Source organism: Pelodiscus sinensis, chromosome 6 (assembly GCF_049634645.1).
Source record: "Pelodiscus sinensis isolate JC-2024 chromosome 6, ASM4963464v1, whole genome shotgun sequence".
Classification (NCBI taxonomy): Eukaryota; Metazoa; Chordata; order Testudines; family Trionychidae; genus Pelodiscus; species Pelodiscus sinensis.
The window spans coordinates 129,450,627-129,470,969 of NC_134716.1; the positions used below are offsets into that span (position 1 = coordinate 129,450,627).

General features: G+C 61.0%; 1 protein-coding gene across 3 annotated transcripts in view; it reads left to right on the forward strand.

The window, feature by feature from the left end:
* The window catches only part of LOC106732952 (receptor-type tyrosine-protein phosphatase kappa-like), a 77,375-nt gene that overhangs the window by 731 nt on the left and 56,301 nt on the right, over positions 1 to 20,343 (forward strand). Inside the window, exon 1 of one of the 3 annotated variants that reach the window (XM_075932850.1) lies at positions 17,837 to 18,197. The exons of the other annotated variants lie outside the window; for them this stretch is intronic. The gene's annotated coding sequence lies outside the window, so the exon portion shown is untranslated. Of the gene's footprint in view, positions 1 to 17,836; positions 18,198 to 20,343 lie in introns of those variants that run through there. 3 annotated transcript variants of the gene reach the window in all.

A 20,343-nucleotide genomic window follows, 5' to 3' on the forward strand; every position in this document is an offset into this window, starting at 1 on the left:
CGCTGCAGCAGGGATCCCGGGCAATAGCAGATGCACCTCGGCACCGTCGCCGCGGGGCTGGCAGCGCTCCGTGCAGCGTGCCGGGGTGCACCAGTAACCGCCCCTCTTCCTGCCGGGCAGCGTCAACTGTGAGTCATTGTCTCTGTGGAAAATGTGGTACAGAAGTGTCTTGTCATAACAATCCCCTGCGCCACGTGGCCTGCGCTGCCCATCCCTGTGCACGCCAGGGCCTGCCTGCACTGAGGCAACTTGCACCTTCCCCTCAGCCCGGCAGCTGACTGCAGGCTCGAACCGGGCAGGAGTGTGGCTCACGCCAGCCACCGGCAGAGCAGGGTCTGGGCTCCACACGGCCGGCGGCAGAGCAGGGCCTGGGCTCCACACGGCCAGCGGCGGAGCAGGGCCTGGGCTCCACACGGCCGGCGGCAGAGCAGGGCCTGGGCTCCACACGGCCAGCGGCAGAGCAGGGCCTGGGCTCCGCACGGCCGGCGGCAGAGCAGGGCCTGGGCTCCCCACGGCCACCGGCAGAGCAGGGCCTGGGCTCCGCACGGCCGGCGGCAGAGCAGGGTCTGGGCTCCACACGGCCAGCAGCAGAGCAGGGTCTGGGCTCCACACGGCCAGCAGCAGAGCAGGGTCTGGGCTCCACACGGCCAGCGGCGGAGCAGGGCCTGGGCTCCGCACGGCCAGCGGCGGAGCAGGGTCTGGGCTCCCCACGGCCAGCGGCGGAGCAGGGCCTGGGCTCCGCACGGCCAGCGGCAGAGCAGGGTCTGGGCTCCCCACGGCCAGCGGCGGAGCAGGGTCTGGGCTCCCCACGGCCAGCGGCGGAGCAGGGCCTGGGCTCCGCACGGCCAGCGGCAGAGCAGGGTCTGGGCTCCCCACGGCCAGCGGCGGAGCAGGGCCTGGGCTCCCCACGGCCAGCGGCGGAGCAGGGCCTGGGCTCCCCACGGCCAGCGGCGGAGCAGGGTCTGGGCTCCCCACGGCCAGCGGCAGAGCAGGGTCTGGGCTCCCCACGGCCAGCGGCAGAGCAGGGCCTGGGCTCCACACGGCCAGCAGCAGAGCAGGGCCTGGGCTCCACACGGCCGGCAGCGGAGCAGGGCTGCTTTGCGAACCGGCCATCGGTTAGTGGGACCCCAGGCTCTGAGGAGGCGCTTGGGTCAGAGCAGCCTGGAGGAGCTCTGCTCGTTAGCTGCAGTTGGTTTCTGGCGGGGGGGCGCAGCCCTGCTGATCAGTGTCTTTAGGCAGGATGGGGGGATGGGTTGCACCCTCAGCAAGTTTGCAGATGACACTGAGCTGGGGGGAGAGGTAGATACGCTGGAGGGCAGGGAAGGGTCCAGAGTGACCTGGACAGATCAGAGGTTTGAGCCACAAGAAATCTGATGAGGTTCAACAAGGACAAGTGAGAGTCCTGCCCTTGGGACGGAAGAATCCCAAACATTGGTACAGGCTGGGGACCGACTGGCTAAGCAGCAGTTCTGCAGAAAAGGACCTGGGGATGAGAAGCTGGAGATGAGTCAACAGGGGCCCTTGTAGCCAAGAAGGCTAATGGCAGATTAGGGGGCATGAGGAGGAGCATTGCCAGCAGATCCAGAGAAGTGATTATTCCCCTTTATCTGGCTCTGGTGAGGCCTCACCTGGAGTATTGTGTCCAGTTCTGCCCCCCCACTACAGACAGGACGTGGGCGCATTGGGGAGGGTCCAGCGGAGGCGACCAGAATGATTCAGAGGCTGGAGCACATGGCCTAGGAGGGAAGATTAAGGGGTTTGGGTCTGTTTAGTCTGCAGCAGAGCAGAGTGGGGGGGGGGGGGGGTTGAGAGCATCCTGCAGCTCCCTGCAGGGGGGTTCCAAAGAGGCTGGCGAGAGGCTGTTCTCAGTGGGGGCAGGTGGCAGGACGAGGAGCAATGGGCTCAAGTTGCAGGGGGGGGGTCTAGGTTGGATATTGGGTAAAACTCTTTCCCTAGGCGGATGGGAAGCGCTGGGCTGGGTTCCCGAGGGGGGGGGGGAATCTCCGTCCCTAGGGGTGTTTCAGTCCTGGCCTGACGGAGCCCTGGCTGGGATGGTTGAGTTGGGCTGGTCCTGCCTTGGGCAGGGGGCTGGACTCGGTGGTGCCTGAGGGATCTGTGAGTCCCTTTGGGCCCAGCTAGCGGAGCTGGCTCCGGCTGGGCCCACAGTGCTGGTGCGTGAGGAGCCTGGCGGCCGGCCCCCGCGAGTGGGGATGGCCTGTCGCCCCAGGCTGCTGCCTTTCCCTCAGCCAAAGAGCAGGCACCGTCCTGACCCGACTGCTGTCCCGGCCGGGCTGGGGAAAGAAGCCGGAGCCGCTCCAGAGGGCCCTAGGGGGCAGGAGTCAGCGCGGAGCCCACGGCTGCACCGGCAGCCTCCGCCGCGAGTCGGCTCCCTCCCCCACTGCAGCTTCCTCCCCAGAGGGGGCCAGGGCAGCGAATGGGGAAGCTGGCACAGGGCTCCCGGGGCCCGAGGCAGTGCCAGACTGAGTCAGGCCACCCGTGGGACGGCTCTCGGCCGGGCACGGCGCCGCGGACACTCCCTCTCCAAGGGCAGCCGACTCAGGCCTGGGAGCTGAGGGGGCCCTGTGGGACCCAGCCATCAGCACCTCCACCCTGGGTCTGTCCCCCGGGGCTGCGGGCAGGAAAGATGCCCGGGCAGAAGTGGGTGGGGCCCTGATCTCTGCACTGGAGCTGAACTGAAAGTCGTGCTGGGTATGAAAAGAGGAACCGAGGCGTAAGCTCCCCAGCCCTGCTCAGCAGCGCGCCAGGGCCCAGCTGGGCCGGGAGACAGGGCCAGCCCCCCTCAGAGACAGGAACTGACTCCCCTGGCCCGGCCGAGAGACCCCCCCGGTCGCCCCCCCCCCCCAGGTGGCCGACATTCTGGTAGCACAGAACCACTCTGGGGCTGGCCACTGCTGGGCTGCAGCACGGAGCCAGGCAGATGGGGAGCCAGCCTTAGGCCTGCAGCACCTCTGAGCAGACGGGGCCCACACGTACGTGCACCATCGCTATCCCTAGTGACTCAACACTCACACGCCAGACCCCAACAGCGTAAGAACATAAGAACGGCCGTACTGGGTCAGCCCAAAGGTCCATCTAGCCCAGTATCCTGTCTGCCCACAGTGGCCAGCACCAGGTGCCCCAGAAGGGGTGGACTGAAGACAATGATCAAGCGATTTGTCTCCTGCCATCCCTCTCCAGCCTCTGACAAACAGAGGCCAAGGACACCATTTTATCCCCTGGCTAATAGCCTTTTATGGACCTAACCTCCATGAAATTATCTAGCTTCTCTTTAAACTCTGTTAGGGTATGTCTACACTGCGTGCCCGCGGCTACACGTGGAATGAGGTATACCGGTAGTTCAGATTAGAGAGCCTAATTCGAACTACCTACTCCGTGCCGCGTGTAGCCGCGGGCACGGAGTCCGCACTAAGGGGGATTTAAAAATGGCGGCTCCCGGCAAGATGTAAATGAAGCCCGGGATATTTAAATCCCGGGTTTCATTTGCAACTTCAAATGCCTACATTAGCCACCCTAGTTCGAACTAGGGTGGCAGTGTAGACATACCCTTATAGTCCTAGCCTTCACAGCCTCCTCTGGCAAGGAGTTCCACAGGTTGACTACACGCTGTGTGAAGAAGAACTTTCTTTTATTAGTTTTAAACCTGCTCCCCATTAATTTCATTTGGTATCCTCTAGTTCCTCTATTATGGGAACTAATAAATAACTTCTCTTTATTCGCCCTCTCCACACCACTCATGATTTTATAGACCTCTATCATATCCCCCCTCAGTCTACTCTTTTCTAAGCTGAAAAGTCCCAGTCTCTTTAATCTCTCCTCATATGGGACCCGTTCCAAACCCCTAATCATTTTAGTTGCCCTTTTCTGAACCCATTCCAAGGCCAAAATATCTTTTTTGAGGTGATTCATGAGACTTGTTAAAGACAGTGCGGTAGTGTTGAGGTGCGGTAGTGTTGTGCGGTAGTGTTGCGGTGCGGTACGTTTGCGGTGCGGTACGTTTGCGGTGCGGGAGTGTTGTGCAGTAGTGTTGCGGTGCGGTACGTTTGCGGTGCAGTAGTGTTGTGCGGTAGTGTTGCGGTGCAGTAGTGTTGTGCGGTAGTGTTGCGGTGCGGTACGTTTGCGGTGCGGTAGTGTTGTGCGGTAGTGTTGCGGTGCAGTAGTGTTGTGCGGTAGTGTTGCGGTGTGGTACGTTTGCGGTGCAGGAGTGTTGAGGTGCGGTACGTTTGCGGTGCGGTAGTGTTGTGCGGTAGTGTTGCGGTGCAGTAGTGTTGTGCGGTAGTGTTGCGGTGCGGTACGTTTGCGGTGCAGGAGTGTTGAGGTGCAGTAGTGTTGAGGTGCGGTACGTTTGCGGTGCGGTAGTGTTGCGGTGCGGTAGTGTTGCGGTGCGGTAGTGTTGAGATGCGGTACATTTGCGGTGTGGTAGTGTTGCGGTGCGGTAGTGTTGCGGTGCGGTACATTTGCGGTGCGGTAGTGTTGAGATGCGGTACATTTGCGGTGCGGTAGTGTTGAGATGCGGTACATTTGCGGTGTGGTAGTGTTGAGGTGCGGGAGTGTTGTGCGGTAGTGTTGAGGTGCGGTAGTGTTGAGATGCGGTACATTTGCGGTGTGGTAGTGTTGAGGTGCGGGAGTGTTGTGTGGTAGTGTTGAAGTGCGGTAGTGTTGCAGTGCGGTACGTTTGCGGTGCAGTAGTGTTGAGGTGCGGTAGTGTTGTGCGGTAGTGTTTCGGTGCGGTACGTTTGTGGTGCGGTAGTGTTTCGGTGCGGTACGTTTGCGGTGCAGTAGTGTTTCGGTGCGGTAGTGTTGTGCGGTAGTGTTGAGGTGCGGTACGTTTGCGGTGCGGTAGTGTTTCGGTGCGGTAGTGTTGTGCGGTAGTGTTGAGGTGCGGTACGTTTGCGGTGCGGTAGTGTTGTGCGGTAGTGTTGAGGTGCGGTACGTTTGCGGTGCGGTAGTGTTTCGGTGCGGTAGTGTTGTGCGGTAGTGTTGAGGTGCGGTACGTTTGCGGTGCGGTAGTGTTGTGCGGTAGTGTTTTGGTGCGGTACGTTTGCAGTGCAGTAGTGTTTCGGTGCGGTAGTGTTGTGCGGTAGTGTTGCAGTGCGGTACGTTTGCGGTGCAGTAGTGTTGAGGTGTGGTAGTGTTGTGCGGTAGTGTTTCGGTGCGGTACGTTTGCGGTGCAGTAGTGTTTCGGTGCGGTAGTGTTGTGCGGTAGTGTTTCGGTGCGGTAGTGTTGTGCGGTAGTGTTTCGGTGCGGTAGTGTTGCGGTGCGGTACGTTTGCGGTGCGGTAGTGTTTCGGTGCGGTACGTTTGCGGTGCGGTAGTGTTGCGGTGCGGTAGTGTTGCGGTGCGGTACGTTTGCGGTGCAGTAGTGTTTCGGTGCGGTACGTTTGCGGTGCGGTAGTGTTGAGATGCGGTACATTTGCGGTGCGGTAGTGTTGCGGTGCGGTACGTTTGCGGTGCGGTAGTGTTTCGGTGCGGTACGTTTGTGGTGCGGTAGTGTTTCGGTGCGGTAGTGTTGTGCGGTAGTGTTTTGGTGCGGTACGTTTGCAGTGCAGTAGTGTTTCGGTGCGGTACGTTTGCGGTGCGGTAGTGTTTCGGTGCGGTACGTTTGCGGTGCGGTAGTGTTTCGGTGCGGTAGTGTTGTGCGGTAGTGTTTTGGTGCGGTACGTTTGCAGTGCAGTAGTGTTTCGGTGCGGTACGTTTGCGGTGCGGTAGTGTTGCGGTGCGGTAGTGTTGTGCGGTAGTGTTGCGGTGCGGTACGTTTGCGGTGCAGGAGTGTTGAGGTGCGGTACGTTTGCGGTGCGGTAGTGTTGTGCAGTAGTGTTGCGGTGCAGTAGTGTTGTGCGGTAGTGTTGCGGTGCGGTACGTTTGCGGTGCAGGAGTGTTGAGGTGCAGTAGTGTTGAGGTGCGGTACGTTTGCGGTGCGGTAGTGTTGCGGTGCGGTAGTGTTGCGGTGCGGTAGTGTTGAGATGCGGTACATTTGCGGTGTGGTAGTGTTGCGGTGCGGTAGTGTTGCGGTGCGGTACATTTGCGGTGCGGTAGTGTTGAGATGCGGTACATTTGCGGTGCGGTAGTGTTGAGATGCGGTACATTTGCGGTGTGGTAGTGTTGAGGTGCGGGAGTGTTGTGCGGTAGTGTTGAGGTGCGGTAGTGTTGAGATGCGGTACATTTGCGGTGTGGTAGTGTTGAGGTGCGGGAGTGTTGTGTGGTAGTGTTGAAGTGCGGTAGTGTTGCAGTGCGGTACGTTTGCGGTGCAGTAGTGTTGAGGTGCGGTAGTGTTGTGCGGTAGTGTTTCGGTGCGGTACGTTTGTGGTGCGGTAGTGTTTCGGTGCGGTACGTTTGCGGTGCAGTAGTGTTTCGGTGCGGTAGTGTTGTGCGGTAGTGTTGAGGTGCGGTACGTTTGCGGTGCGGTAGTGTTTCGGTGCGGTAGTGTTGTGCGGTAGTGTTGAGGTGCGGTACGTTTGCGGTGCGGTAGTGTTGTGCGGTAGTGTTGAGGTGCGGTACGTTTGCGGTGCGGTAGTGTTTCGGTGCGGTAGTGTTGTGCGGTAGTGTTGAGGTGCGGTACGTTTGCGGTGCGGTAGTGTTGTGCGGTAGTGTTTTGGTGCGGTACGTTTGCAGTGCAGTAGTGTTTCGGTGTGGTACGTTTGCGGTGCGGTAGTGTTTCGGTGCGGTAGTGTTGTGCGGTAGTGTTTCGGTGCGGTACGTTTGCGGTGCGGTAGTGTTGAGATGCGGTACGTTTGCGGTGCGGTAGTGTTGAGATGCGGTACATTTGCGGTGTGGTAGTGTTGAAGTGCGGTAGTGTTGCAGTGCGGTACGTTTGCGGTGCAGTAGTGTTGAGGTGCGGTAGTGTTGTGCGGTAGTGTTTCGGTGCGGTACGTTTGCGGTGCAGTAGTGTTTCGGTGCGGTAGTGTTGTGCGGTAGTGTTTCGGTGCGGTAGTGTTGTGCGGTAGTGTTTCGGTGCGGTAGTGTTGCGGTGCGGTACGTTTGCGGTGCGGTAGTGTTTCGGTGCGGTACGTTTGCGGTGCGGTAGTGTTTCGGTGCGGTAGTGTTGCGGTGCGGTAGTGTTGCGGTGCGGTACGTTTGCGGTGCAGTAGTGTTGAGGTGCGGTACGTTTGCGGTGCGGTAGTGTTGAGATGCGGTACATTTGCGGTGCGGTAGTGTTGCGGTGCGGTACGTTTGCGGTGCGGTAGTGTTTCGGTGCGGTACGTTTGTGGTGCGGTAGTGTTTCGGTGCGGTAGTGTTGTGCGGTAGTGTTTTGGTGCGGTACGTTTGCAGTGCAGTAGTGTTTCGGTGCGGTACGTTTGCGGTGCGGTAGTGTTTCGGTGCGGTACGTTTGCGGTGCGGTAGTGTTTCGGTGCGGTAGTGTTGTGCGGTAGTGTTTTGGTGCGGTACGTTTGCAGTGCAGTAGTGTTTCGGTGCGGTAGTGTTGCGGTGCGGTAGTGTTGTGCGGTAGTGTTGAGGTGCGGTACGTTTGCGGTGCGGTAGTGTTGAGATGCGGTACATTTGCGGTGCGGTAGTGTTGAGATGCGGTACATTTGCGGTGCGGTAGTGTTGCGGTGCGGTACGTTTGCGGTGCGGTAGTGTTTCGGTGCGGTACGTTTGCGGTGCGGTAGTGTTGTGCGGTAGTGTTTTGGTGCGGTACGTTTGCAGTGCAGTAGTGTTTCGGTGCGGTACGTTTGCGGTGCGGTACGTTTGCGGTGCGGTAGTGTTTCGGTGCGGTAGTGTTGCGGTGCGGTAGTGTTTCGGTGCGGTACGTTTGCGGTGCGGTAGTGTTTCGGTGCGGTACGTTTGCGGTGCGGTAGTGTTGAGGTGCGGTACGTTTGCGGTGCGGTACGTTTGCGGTGCGGTAGTGTTTCGGTGCGGTAGTGTTGTGCGGTAGTGTTTTGGTGCGGTACGTTTGCAGTGCAGTAGTGTTTCGGTGCGGTACGTTTGCGGTGCGGTACGTTTGCGGTGCGGTAGTGTTTCGGTGCGGTAGTGTTGTGCGGTAGTGTTTCGGTGCGGTACGTTTGCGGTGCGGTAGTGTTTCGGTGCGGTACGTTTGCGGTGCGGTAGTGTTTCGGTGCGGTAGTGTTGTGCGGTAGTGTTTCGGTGCGGTACGTTTGCGGTGCAGTAGTGTTGAGGTGTGGTACGTTTGCGGTGAGGTAGTGTTGAGATGCGGTACATTTGCGGTGCGGTAGTGTTGCGGTGCGGTACGTTTGCGGTGCGGTAGTGTTTCGGTGCGGTAGTGTTGCAGTGCGGTACATTTCCGGTGCGGTAGTATTTCGGTGCGGTAGTGTTGTGTGGTAGTGTTGCAGTGCGGTACGTTTGCGGTGCGGTAGTGTTTTGGTGCGGTAGTGTTGTGCGGTAGTGTTTCGGTGCGGTACGTTTGCGGTGCGGTAGCGTTTCGGTGCGGTACGTTTGCAGTGCGGTACGTTTGCAGTGCGGTACGTTTGCAGTGCGGTACGTTTCCCTTGCGGTAGTGTTTCGGTGCGGTACGTTTGCGGTGCGGTAGTGTTGAGGTGCGGTAGTGTTGCGGTGCAGTAGTGTTGAGGTGCGGTAGTGTTGTGCGGTAGTGTTGTGCGGTAGTGTTGCGGTGCGGTAGTGTTGAGGTGCGGTACGTTTGCGGTGCGGTAGTGTTGAGGTGCGGTAGTGTTGAGGTGCGGTACGTTTGCGGTGCGGTAGTGTTGAGGTGCGGTAGTGTTGAGGTGCGGTACGTTTGCGGTGCGGTAGTGTTGAGGTGCGGTAGTGTTGAGGTGCGGTAGTGTTGTGTGGTAGTGTTGCGGTGCGGTAGTGTTGAGGTGCGGTACGTTTGCAGTGCAGTAGTGTTGAGGTGCGGTACGTTTGCGGTGCGGTAGTGTTGTGTGGTAGTGTTGCAGTGCGGTAGTGTTGAGGTGCGGTACGTTTGCGGTGCAGTAGTGTTGAGGTGCGGTAGTGTTGTGTGGTAGTGTTGCGGTGCGGTAGTGTTGAGGTGTGGTAGTGTTGCGGTGCGGTAGTGTTGAGGTGTGGTAGTGTTGCGGTGTGGTAGTGTTGAGGTGCGGTAGTGTTGTGTGGTAGTGTTGAGGTGCGGTAGTGTTGAGGTGCGGTACGTTTGCGGTGCGGTAGTGTTGCGGTGCGGTAGTGTTGCGGTGCGGTAGTGTTGCGGTGCGGTAGTGTTGAGGTGCGGTAGTGTTGCGGTGCGGTAGTGTTGAGGTGCGGTACGTTTGCGGTGCGGTAGTGTTGAGGTGCGGTACGTTTGCGGTGCGGTACGTTTGTGGTGCGGTAGTGTTGTGGTGCGGTACGTTTGCGGTGCGGTAGTGTTGAGGTGCGGTAGTGTTGAGGTGCGGTACGTTTGCGGTGCGGTAGTGTTGAGGTGCGGTACGTTTGCGGTGCGGTACGTTTGTGGTGCGGTAGTGTTGAGGTGCGGTACGTTTGCGGTGCGGTAGTGTTGAGGTGCGGTAGTGTTGAGGTGCGGTACGTTTGTGGTGCGGTAGTGTTGTGGTGCGGTAGTGTTTTGGTGCGGTAGTTTTGCAGTACAGTACTTTGCTGTGCGGTACGTTGGCTAGCGGGCAATTCTGTTTGGTGTCCGGCTTGGTGTATCCCCCCCCCCCCCCCAGTGCGTGGCTGGTGCCCCGAGCCCCAGAGCGCGGTGATGTGGGCTGCTCTCCCAGCGGCTTGTTCCGGCCCATTGCTGCGCCCCTCGCTTGCTGCTCAAGGACCCGGCTCTCGCAGAGCTCACCCGTCTCCGGGCGCCGCACCCGGGCAGCGTGGCGGGACTGCTCACGAGGCGCCGCTGCCCAGCTAGGCGGTGAAAATCGGGAACGCCGATGTTGGGCAAAAGCCTTCAGACAGCCGACCCTGTTCTCTGCATGATTCGGCGTCTTCAGCACCCCCCACCCTGGCCCCAGGGGCAGAATAGCGACTCACGCGGCTGCACCGGGAGCGACCCCTTTCCGCAGTCCTGTCCCTGTCTCGCCGTGCCGCGTTCCACGGATTTCCTCACGCAGACGTGCTCGGCCTCGGCCCCATGGACTCTGCCCGATGATCAAGCTCAGCCACAGGCAAACCCGACCCTGCAGACGCACGGCGCCGCGTCTCCGTCCCTCCTGGGCCTGCACGAGCGACTTGTGTCTAGGCCACGACAGCCCCCGGCAGGGTGCACGGGGCGCTTCCAGACCCAAGTCCTGCTCCTTTCGGTGGCCTCATGGATGCAGCCGTTCGCTGAGCCACGGCCCCACGCCGCCGGTCTGGTCTCCTCCAGCCCTGGGACACCCCGTAGGCCTTGCTGCGGAACGAGCAGCGCCCCACGTTTCGCCAGCAACGGGCTGTGGTTCAAAGTGGCTCACTTCATCCCGTGGGCAGGCCCTGACAGAGACAGCCCGGCTCTGGTCCAGCCACGTGGACCTGGACCTGCTGGAATGCAGCCCCTCCAGCCCGGGGCCCAGTTCGTGGCCTGCTGGGGCCACGAGTAGCCAGGCCCGGCCTCCCGTCCCCGGCCCAGGACTAGGCTGGAGGGGGCGAGCCCCATTCCTGAGCACTGCCTGCCTCAGCTATCGCCAGGGCGACCGGCCTCCTCCCTGTGGCGCACTTTGCCCACGGCATCGCGGACCAGGCGCCCACGGGTCAGATCCCTTTTCGGCAGGGCCGGGCGCCACCCCGCCGCGCCCGCAGTCGCCCGCATCCTCTCCCAGCGCCAGGCCCAGCGCAGCAGTGTCTGGCCCAGGAAGTGAACAAGCAACGTGACGAGGCTCGCGGCGGCAGCGAGGTCCCAGCCGCTCCGTGGGCTCTGCCGGGGCATCGCCACACAAGGACCCCCTGCCACGCTGGGATTTCAGTCTGAGGGCCCGGCGGCCGTGGCGGAACGAAGCTGCCCCGCTCTCTGCGTACGCGCCCAGCATCGCCGGCCACGTTGGGAGCCCTCCCGAGAACCCCTTTCCCCTCCCGGCGCCCAGCCGCCTCCCCCCGCCAGCACAGGCCAGGACACGAGGCCCCCCTGTCCTGGACTCTCACAAGGGGGCAGGCTATGGAGTCTTTGACTGGGTCACCCCAGCCTCTCCTTCCGCAGGAAGTGGGGTCCCCTGGGAGCCTGACCCCCGTGTTCCCTCGGGCACGTCTGCTCTCCTGGGATCTGACCTGGCCGAACGCCTGCTCTGACCACTAGGTCAGACTGCCCAAGGCCCAGGCATGGCAATGGGGCGGATAGGAACCGAGGCTTTGTCCCGGCTGCTCATGGGGCAGAGAGGGCGGGGTAGTGGAGCTGTGAGCTGCTGGGCTCCGTCTGCTCCTCCCCCTGGAGGCAAGGGGGGCAGATCTGTGGGTCTGCCTGCTGCAGCAGCGTGATTGGCGGGGCAGTGACCTGCCTTCCTGCATCTCGGGACCAGAGTCCCTGTGCGTTACAAAGCAGCGCCGGCGCCGGCCCCCTGCTGAGAGCTCCCCCGGCTCGGCCCGGGGTGCACGAGGCAAACTCTGCCTTTGGCACCGCTCGGGTGCGGCCGCACAGCACGGGGCGGGAGCCCGCCTGCCTCGTCGGCGCCTCGGGCCCAGGCTGTGGGCGAGCGGGGTCTTCGCTCCGCTCCTGCTGGCTATTTCTGGAGGCCTGTAGCGCGAGGCGCCGCTGCAGGAGAGAGAGATTTGCAGGCCCAGCCTTTAGCGCGCCCGCCAGCGGGTTAGAAACCCCAGAGCAGACCCCCCCGGCGTCAGCCCAGCCGTGGTCACGGGCCTCGTGCTGCGCGGCTCCCTTCCTGCACCGTCACGCGGCTCAGAGCCTGCGCCTCCTTCGGGTGCCTGGAGCGGCGCGGGCCAGTCGGTGAAGTTTGGCTCCAAGCCAGTCTCAATCGCAGACGCTGCCCCGTCTCAGCAGAACGTCTGAGTGTCGCTTGTCACTGCTGAGCGCCCGGGGGGTCCCTGGCACGTCGGCGTGGAGGGCTGCGGGGAGCAGGTTACGGGCGGGCATGTGACGCAGTGGGGGGGCTGCCTGCTTTTGTGACCCTAGGCTGCTCTGCAGGGGCTCGGGGAGTGTGTCTGTCGGGGCAGGGCAGCGGGAGATGGGGGTCTCCTGAGCCAAGGCAGGTCCAGCCGCTTTGCACCTGGCCAGGGGAAGGAGTTTGGACAAAGGAAGGGGGGGCTGTCTGGGGGGAGGGAGTGACCCGGGGCTGGGAGAAGGGGCAGGCTGGGGGAGGGGGATGAGCAAGGCAGACTAAAGCCAGGATGGGGGGTTCATGGGCCCTTGAACCCCTCCCCCGAGGAGGGATACGGCTGTCTGCTCTCCGTGTATCCTGCTTGTGACGGGCCGGGCCGGGTCTGGGCACGGCTGAGGGCGTCCGCTCAGGGCGAATTGCTCAAACTCAGGGCTCCCTACAGCCCCTGACTGGAGACCTTCCCGATAGGCCACACCAGTCACACCGAGCGCTCCAGCTGCCAATCTGGCCAGCCAGAAGCCTTACGAGCAAAACCCCTCGGACACCCCAGCTCTTCCGGTGCCCCAATCAGTCCTGGGCCTAGCACAGGTGAGGGGCTATAGAACCCGATCCCACCTACCCTGAACGGGTTCTTCTGGTCCCAAGACACCAGCCACAGATCCCAGGTCAATTTACACTCTGGATCTTACCCACAAGATCACGCTGGGCCAATCCTTTAGAATCTAAAAGTTTATTACGAAGAGGAAGAAAAGCCTGAGAGCAAGGTTGGTAAAGCATCCTACATTACATGCATCGAATCTCCCAGTTCTCCATACAGGCCGCAGCAGAGATGTTATAGCTGCTGGCTTAAAAGTCTCTGGTTACATCCTATGTCAGGATGGGTCCACGGGTCTTTCTGTCTCGTTGTTTCCTGCAAGGCTGCCTCTGGGATTCGGAGCAGAACTGAAGACCCCAATGGAGGGTGCCACATGGCACTTATATCCCTCTCCTGGCATCTTCTTGGCTGCAGCAGGTCACCTGGCCAGTGGCCTGTCCCTGTGTTCCCCGCTGGTAGCCCTTAGGTATCAGTCACATTCCTGAGGGGTGTATCGGCACCTAGAGATCCATTGTCTCTTTGCTAATTAGCATGGCCACTGGCTGAGCATCCCTTGCCCATTGCTCAGCCATAGATGGAGAATTGTCCAGCATCCCTACAGAGTCCATGTTTACAACTCCACACACAGACATTACACCATTACATGAAGGGCATCTACGGAATCAGCAGAACAGAAGCTTTCATGTGACACCTCCCATGGCCCCTTTGTACTGACTTTTGGGGCCAACACCCCCCATGGGCGCAGCAGTGATCTGGCTGCTCCCCTTAAAATCCAGTAACATGACACTGCAACCATCGCCTGTGTCCCCGAGAACCAATAAAGCTCCTACTCTGCTGGCTGACAGAGTCACATCTGGCTGCGGACGGGGGGCAGGGTCGGGGGCTCCCCGCTGTGTCGTCACAGGGCAGTACTGCTTTCAAAAACGCTCCGCGCCCCTTTGCCAGTGGCTCTTTGTTCCCGGGACCCAGCAGCAGCTCGTTGCGCTTAGCTGCTCTTCGCTGGTTGGCATTAATCTGAGACCATGCGCTGTGGCGTTTACCCTGCATGGCTGCTGGCCAGTAGCACACTTAACCCAGGCCAGCTCCTGTGCTGGTGGCACATTAGTGGTTGCATCGAGCCATGCCGGAGATTTCTACAGTGTGCAAGGAACCCTCACTAAAACCGGGGTCGCTGTCCAGCCGATTGCTGGGTGTTGACGTGTAACCAAGCCTGGAAAGGCGCCACGGCCTCATCCGAACGAGCAGCCGCTGCTGAACCAAAGCACCGTTCATGGCCGCCAGCCCCCCGCAACACAGATTTAGGTGCGGTCGGTGAGGTCTCCCCCCATGTGCCGTGGTTTGGTTTGCGGGGTGCATGCCCCGAGCGTGGCACTTTTGGCTCCTGGGACCATGTTCTCACCGAAGGGTCTAAGGTGATCGCTACTAGCAAGGCCGATGCTACACCTGAGACATCTGCTTTGGCCCTACCACCACACGCGTGTGGCCCACAGGTGGGAAGAAAGCGGCTGCTGAGTGTGGCAGTGGCAGCCTGTATGTGTCTTTGTGGCAATGTGGCGGGAAATGGCCTTGTATCAGCCAGGACAAGCAGCTCTTCAGGACTCGCCACACCCCAGCCTGCCACGAGTCTTTAAACCAGCCGTGGGCAACCTGGGCTCGCGGGTGGGCCGCTGGCGTGCCTAACCAAGACATCTCAGAGGGGGAGCCGGGGGGAGGCTGCAACTGAAAAAACAACAAATGGTCGTGCAGCACTGTAGAGACTAACAACACATGTAAGTAACAGAGATGCAGCCGTGTTAGTCGGGTGCTGAAACAAAAGACAGGACTATGCAGCACTTTGAAGACTAACGAGATGGTTTATTAGGTGATGAGCTTTCGTGGGCCAGACCCACTTCCTCAGATCAATTTGTGGAAGAAAATCGGCACGACCACATATACTGAAGTGATACAATCAAAAGAAGTGAACACATATAAAATTGACAAATCAAATTTTAGAACAGAGTGGGGGTGAGGGGGGAAGACAGAGAGGGGATGGGGAGGGAAAGAGAAGGCAAAAATGGGGAAAAAATTGTCAATTGGAGTGCCCATGCTAAACGAAGCTGATAGAGTGGGTTCTAAGTACTCTTAGGTATTCAGTACTTGGCCTTTTAGGTCATTAGGATGTGGAATGCAGCGCGTCATCCAGTTAAGGTCTTTGTTTAAAGCTCTTTGCAGGTAACACACTTGTAAACGAAATGAAGTTCTGCAGCTTCTCTTTCAAGTTGGTTTTTGAAACTGGTTTGTAATAATATGGCAACTTCGAGGTCCATTAGTGAGGGCCTGGGCAAGTTCAAATGTTCCCCAACAGGTTTCTGTGTGTTGCCATTTCGGATACTGATTTGTGTCCATTCATCCTTTGTCGTAGAGACTGTCCAGTTTGGCCAATATCCATGGCCGAGGGGCATTGCTGGCACGTGATGGCACAGACCACATTGGTGGACGGGCAGTTGTAGGAGCCTCTGATGTGGTGGTCTACGTGGTTAGGTCCGGGGATGATGTTGCCAGTACAGATGTGGGGACAGAGTTGGCACCGGGGCTGATTGCAGGGGTGGGTTCCTGGGTGAGTATGATGGAGGGGTGCGGCGCGGTTACTGGAAAGAATTTGTTTTCAGGAAGGGGTTGTCTGTAGGTGAGACTGGCGAGGGTCCGTTTTCCAGGCTAGGCTGTAGATTGTTGATAATGCTCTGGAGGGGTTTGAGTTGGGGGCTGCAGGTGATGACTGAAGCTGTTCTGTTATTTTCGTTGCTGGGCCTGTCTTGAAGAAGCTGCTGTTCGGGCACTCGGCTGGCTTTGTCGGTCTGTTTTTCACTCCTCCAGGTGGGTATTTCAGTTTTAGGAATGCCTGACCGAGATCCGGTAGGGCTTTGTCCCAGTCTGCGGGACTGGAGCAATCACAATTGACTGGGTGATGTGTCTGGGATGGAAGCTGGAGGCACGGCGGTGAGTGTAGCGGTCGGTAGGTTTCCAGTATAAGGTGGTGGGAATGTGGCCGTTGTGTAATGTACTGTAGTGTCCAGGAAGTGGATCTCTCGTGGGGACTGGTCCAGGCTGAGGCTGATGGGGGGTGGAAGTTGTTGAAATCCCTGTGGAATTCTTCCAGGGTCTCCTTCCCGCGGGCCTGGACGATGAAGATGTTGTCAGTGTAGCGTAGGCAGAGGATGGGAGCTAGGGGGCGAGAGCTGAGGAAGCGTCGTTTGAGGTCAGCCATAAAGACGTTGGCCTATCGTGGGGCCAGGCGGGTGCCCACAGCCATGCTGCGCACTTGCAGATACAGATAGTCCCCAAATTGGAAGTAGATGTGGGTGAGGACAAAGTCGCAGCGCTCTGTGAACTGAGATGGTTTCCCGGGCTGAGGGGAGGTTTGCTCCCAGCACTTGCGTGCCTAGAACATGCGGGGGGGGGGGGGGGGGGGACAGGATGAACTGGAGCAGCACTGTGACCGGCTGCCGAGGGAGCGCCCGGCTGCACCCAGCACTGACTGTGGGAGTCAGCAGGCACTTCCCTGACGTGTATCGTGTGCCCACTCTTGCGCTGCACAGTCCGTGGGGTTGAGCCCCTCCACTTCCTGGGAGCCCCAGCACACCGGTCTCTTGCCGTGGGCCCCTGAAAATCCACGTGCTCTAGACCCCCAGGGCCTGCACCCCAATACCAAACGGGCGTTTATGGAGCTTTGAACACAGCAAAGGATCCCTCAGGTCTGTCGGCCTGGCCCCCCCCCTCCTGTTCTGCACATCTGAGTCTCCCCTGCAGCCCAGGGGGCTCTGCCTGCTCTCACTGCCCCCTCCTTCCAGCCCAGCCTCCCAGATTTCCCCCCCCCCCTCGGCTTTTGTCTGCTGGCAGGGTCGCCTGGGCCCCCTCCTCTCCTCTCCTCCATCCTTTGTTCCGAACTGGCTGGGCAGGGCACCGGGGACCTCCCCCCACAGCCCCTGGGCCCCCACTGGCCAGACCTGGCCGTGCCCTCTGAGCTGGGTCTGCTGGGCACCAGGGTACCAGTCTCTGGAGTTCCCATTCTCCAGGCCACTGGCTGGGTCCCTGAATTCTGTGCTGGTCCCTGCAACAACAAACTCCCTCTCCCCTCCCCGGTTAACCCAGGGACAGCGAGTGCCCAACCACCCTGCCTGCAGCCCCTTGGGAACCGCCACAAACCCCCGCCCGTGGTCACAACGCGTCACTTGAGCAATGCCGGTCGGGAAACCCGACATGCACGACACCCAGCGGACGTGGCCACCCTGTGCGTGGGCAGCGGTACCACAGCGTCTCCTGGGCCAGGCCCACGCCCCGATGGGTCACATTCCGCCCTCAGGGCACCGCCGCGGCTTTCAGCTGGTAATGACGGCTCGTGGGTCTCTCTGGTGCCTTCAGCCGCCCTCGCTGCGGCCGAGTCGGTGCTTTTCCTGCAATCTTTCCACTTCTCAGCTGTATGTGAGGGGGAAATCTCGCTCCCCTGGGGTACAGAGCCCCCAGAAGGGTCCAAGGCTGGAAGTCAAATCAGTGAGGCAGGAGAGAAACCTAGAAGGAAAAACTTTATGGTGCATGCAGGCTGGCAGCTACCAGAGAACAACAGCAGCAGCCCCGAGAGACAGGTTCAGGGTCCTTTCTACAGGATGCTCAGACAGTTCAGTTGCTGATCGTGTTCTTTAACGTAGCAAAGTCCCAGCAGAAGCACTCGGAGACGTTTCTGTTCACACCAGGAGCGCGAGAAGGAAGTTTGACACAACAAAGGCCCGTGAGAATGGGAGCGAGGAGTCTACAAGGCAACTGTGCAAAGAGAAGAGTTTACATGAGAATTTGTGACAGACTAGGAGGCTCCATGAACTTGAGATAGGAGGCATTGGAAGGGTCTTGATTAGAGTTTAGATGATTCCTCTCTGATACAGGGAGAGGGGCCTGGAAAACTTTTAACCCTTCCAGCAATTTTCTTTTAGAGAGTTTTGATTTCTGCACAGTCCCCCCTTAGACACAATTGGAGTGATTGGATTTTCCCCACGTATGGAAGCTTCACCGTCACTCACTGGCCTGCCCTGCCTCTGACAGCCTCCCCCCCCCCCCGCCCTGCCTCTGACAGCCTCCCCCCCCCCGCCCTGCCTCTGACAGCCTTCCCCCCCCGCCCTGCCTCTGACAGCCTCCCCCCCCCCTGCCCTCCTGTTACTCATCAGAGCTCTGGCCCTGGCGGCTGCAGCTCTCTGAACATCTGCCGGCCCTAGAGACGCTGGCGCGGGGGGGGGGGGGGGGGGACACAGCCCTGCCGGCCCTAGAGATGCTGGCGCACCAGCATGACAGCTGCAGGGCCCGGGTCAACACATGCCAGGGGGGGGGGCAGGTGTTTTGTTGCGAGCGGGCGGCTGCGCGAGGGGGAAGTGTAGCGGCAGGGCAGGATGTGGTCTCTGGCACGGCCGAGGCACCTCTCGGTTCACGCTGGCAGCGGGGGTGCGAGCGCTTCCGGGGAGGGGCGTGCGGCCGCCCCGGGGAACGGAGACGTTTCCTCGCCCTGCTGGCCACGGCGAAAGCTGCGGATTGCCTCGTCCTCGCTAGGGTCCCCCAGGCTGGCACCATGAGTCGGTGACACCGGCTGGGAACGCGCCTCCGTTCCTAGCGGGGACAGGCCCAAGCCGCCCGGGCCCCCTCGCTGAGTAACAGGGACGTCCGGTGTCTGTCGCGCCCTGGGCCCCGCCCCCTGCGAGGTTAGAGCCAGGCCCCGCCCCTCACGCGGACTGTATGTTCGTTGGGGCAGCGCCTGGAGCGCCGTGCTCCGTCGGTCCCTCGGCCCAGCCAGGTGCTACCCCCACGCCGGCGATACGAGTGACGGACACGTGACGCTCTCGGATTGCACCCGCCGCTGGGGGCTCTCTGGTCACGGCCCTTTGTAGCCATCCCGGCTCGGCGCGTAGCTCTCAGCACTTGCCGTCCCCCCTCCGGCGTGGGATCCGGGCCCTGGGCCGTGCCCTGAGCATGGCAGGGCCTGGAGATGCCGGGGCAGTTTTCTCCCTCCCCGGCCCGTTGCTCGCTGCTGTGCCCGGCTCTGCTCCGCGCTGCTGCGACTCTCCCGCGCTCCCTGCGCCTGCGTCCGGCTCCAGCTCCACCATGCCAGGAGCCCCGGGGGTGCAGCCCCGTTGGCGGGCGGGGGAGGCCAGGCAGCCGGCGCAGCGGTGACCAGCACAGCGTCCGACCCCCCGACCCGACGTGCACCCCTCCCGCCAGGTCCCGCTGACTGGGGGCCAGTTCTATGGGCCAGGGGCCCAGGCACCAGAATATTCCTGGGCCGGGCCCGGCTCCACCCCAGTTCAGGGCTGGTCTCTCCAGGCCCCACCTGGCCCCGCACTGCCCCATCCCCCACGCAGCCTCTGCCTGGCCTGTCGCCTGGGTGACTTAAAACAGCGTCCCCCAGCGCAGCACAGACCTACAGGCGCCCTTCGAGCACCCCAAAGCCCCCCGGCTCAGGGAGGTGAGAAAGCCGAGGCCGACCCCAGCTGCATTCCCACGGGGGGGGGGGGGGGGCAGACGAGGATCTCGCTGCATGTCTCTGGAGCACCCAGCGCTCCGCTAGCTGCTGCTGGCCGGCCGCCCCCAGGGCCCGCCCCGCTCAGATAACACTGCGCTGGGGCACTGCTCCGGACAGGGCAGCCGGTCCCGCTGGCGCTAGTGCAGCAGGCCGGCTGCAGAGACAGCGGCTCGAGATGCACGAGGGAGCCAGGAGAAAGGTGCAAGTTGAAAAATGCCAGGAAGTGACCCGGCCACGTTTCAGAAGAGCCGGGGCACAGCAGGGAATGGAGAACGGGGGGGGGGGGTGCCTGGCTTGCCAGCCCCCCTCTGTCTAGGGAGGAGCCCTGCAGAAAGGATCCAGGGGGCAGAGTGGGCTGCGTTTACTGGAGCGCGGTGAGCGAGACACGAGGAGCCCTTCTTCCGCTCTGCTCTGCGCTGCTCAGGCCTCAGCTGGAGGATTGGGCCCAGTTCTGGGCGCCGCATTGCAGGAGAGAGGTGGAGACATTGGGGAGGGTCCAGAGAAGAGCAGCAGGGATGATGAGAGGTCGAGAGAACATGAGCTAGGAGGGAGGCTGATGAACTGGGCTGGTTTAGTCTAGAACAGAGAAGACCGAGGGGGACATGAGGCGGTTTTCAAGTGTCTGAAAGGGCGTCACAAGGAGGAGAATCGTTCCCCTTGGTCTCTGGGGACAGGACAAGCAGCAAGGGGGTTGAACTGCAGCAGGGAGGTTGAGGTTGGACATTGGGAAAAACTCCCTGCCTGTCGGGGGTTGTGATGCGGTGTCAGCACCTTGCTGGTCTCTGTTCTTGGGCTGTGGGTGACCCTACGGGCCTCTGTCTGTGAGCACTGCCCGGGGGGGGCACCTCGAGGGCCCCCATGACCAGGCCTGGACAAACGGCGGCGAAAGCCGCTCGCCAGCCCCGCACTGCGCAGGCGCAAGAGCCGCGTTGTGGATGCGCCGCCGGTAAATGGGGCGCGTGGCTGAAATCTACCCGCCCGGGCAAGGAGATTCTGTAGTCTGTGGAGCCCTGCCCACGACAGTGACTGAACCGGCCCTACCGGGAGGGAAGGCAGGAGCAAAGGCAGGGAGTGTGGGGGGAAGGGCAGTCTGGGGCTGGAACCGTGAAGGGGACGGACTAAGGGGGGGCTGGGAGCCTAGGGGCCCAGGGACCCATCTCAAGGGGGCTGAGGCGTCCTGGCCCTGACTCCTGTAGCCGCAGGTGGAGTCTGTTCTTGCTGCTACGGGGGTGCAGGATCGGGGGGACCCCGACGCGCCGTCACAGCGGTGAGACACTGGGGTGAGTTGCCTGGGGGGTTGGAATCCCTGGAGATATGTCAGAGCAGGT